We start from the raw sequence: 1,910 nt of genomic DNA, 5'->3' as shown, positions 1-1,910 counted from the left end.
AGGCTGCAGACCCCTAGGACTGCAGACATGCAGGGCTGAGCCCCTGAGAAGGGCGTCTAGCAGGCAGAGGAGGAGGTCTGGTCTCTTCCTCTCTTCCTGCTCTACTGAAAAAGGAAGGGCCCAACAGTGGGGTCAAAGTGGATCCCAGCGAGCAGGACTCAGAGTGCCTCAACTCTCCCCCCCTCCAGCCCGGCCAGGCGCAGCGCGGCAGCCGTTAAAATGATTATTATCATTAAGTACTCGTCCTCTATTCCCATGTGGGACAAGGTTTATTTTAACACATTATAAGACAAACAATATCTGTGGAATATTCTCTTGAGCGGCTTCTGGCTGGGACACGGCCAGAGAGAGGGCAGAGGAGGGGGGGGGGGAAGGAGCTTTCTGTCCTGCTCTGTCAGAAGAGTGGAGACAAGGAACATCTGGAGCAGGAAAAAGCAAGCAGACATGAGGAAGGGTAGACAGGGGAAGTAACAAGTCACTTATTGTCACTCCCTACTCAGGATAAGGACACAAACTTGGCTGAAAGTCAGCCTTTTTATCATTCGACGTCATAAACATCAGATGTTTGCGAAGTATTTATCTCTGGAAATGTTCGTGGAAATCTTCACTTTGGTCTGGAGGGAGTTTCTCTTCCTAATCTATCACGCAACAGCTCAGACTTTGAGACACCACCCAATAGGTCGTCTGGAAAACCTGAACACAAGGTATGAGTTGAATGCCGGAGAATCCACAATTGGATAGCTGATGTGTTTCCACGCTTAATGAACGGTTGAAAGGTAATCTGATGTTTCACAGATCATTTCACAGGTGTTACTTCAGGTGTTTTGGACCAGAATTGGTGGTGCTGCCACCTGGTGGCCAGTCAGAGCCTTGCTGCCGCTCCTCGGGGGTCAGGGTTGTCCACATCTGGGAGGCACATGGGCCTTTAGAGAGATGTAGGCGGGGTCAGGGGTCATCGGGGGTCCTTTTACTGCGGATTAAAGAAGAAAGCGAGGAACAGCAGAGATGGACGAACCTCTGTAGTGGCTCTGAGGCTGCCTGGCCGCCATGCAGACTACGATCAGGATCCTGGAGGGGGGATGGAGGTCGGGGTGGGGGTGGGAGGGTGTTGTGGGGTGGGAGGGTAGGGTAGGGTGTGGGGGGGGGGAGATGGAGGGAGGAAGGAAGTTGCAGACACATTCATTTGTTTAGATTGCATGGATAGATAGAGAGCAACATGTAGGGAGTGGGGGGATGGAGTGAGGGAAAGAGAGAAAGGAGTGAGCGATGTGGATAGGTTCGACGACTAATTGTAAAAGGGCCCCCGCCCTTTCGTACCCCGCCTTCTCTCTTCCTCTGGGGCCTGTCCATGCTCAGACATGTCGCTCTCTCCTTCCTCAACATTCCCTTCTTTCAGAGAGGGGGTCAGAGGCCAAGGACTGTGACCCCCCCTAGGGGCTTGTGGGTGACCCCCCCCCCCACTCCCACCCCTCAGAGCTCTGTTGGCCCATCTCCTTGTTTTGTACACACCTGAGTCTCTTCTTCTCCCAAGTGTCACCTGACAGGGTGCAGAAATAGCGACCGGATCCAGTTTCAGCTGTGTTTGGGGTGGGCTCTGATCGATTGCTAGCTCTCAGCCCAGGATGACATGTCCTAAACCCCAACCTTTGTTTTTGGAATCACTGTCTATGCCGAGTTAAAGCCAACAGTTTTGACGGATCGTTTCGAAAATAAAGTTATCCGTTTACAATATCAAGATGACGTAATCCAAACTGAGGAGAATTGAATGATTAAATTTTGGATGGTCGGAGAAACATTTTTCCTAAACAATTTGGACAAACATTGATCTTTGTCTAAGAACCCGCTCTGCTCTCCCAGCTCAGCCCTGGAAGGAAGGAGACCATGCAGTCGAGTGCAGATGAAGTCAGCAC

The sequence above is a fragment of the Hypomesus transpacificus genome, chromosome 15 (assembly GCF_021917145.1).
Source record: "Hypomesus transpacificus isolate Combined female chromosome 15, fHypTra1, whole genome shotgun sequence".
NCBI classification, from domain to species: Eukaryota; Metazoa; Chordata; class Actinopteri; order Osmeriformes; family Osmeridae; genus Hypomesus; species Hypomesus transpacificus.
Note: the sequence above shows the minus strand (reverse complement) of the source record.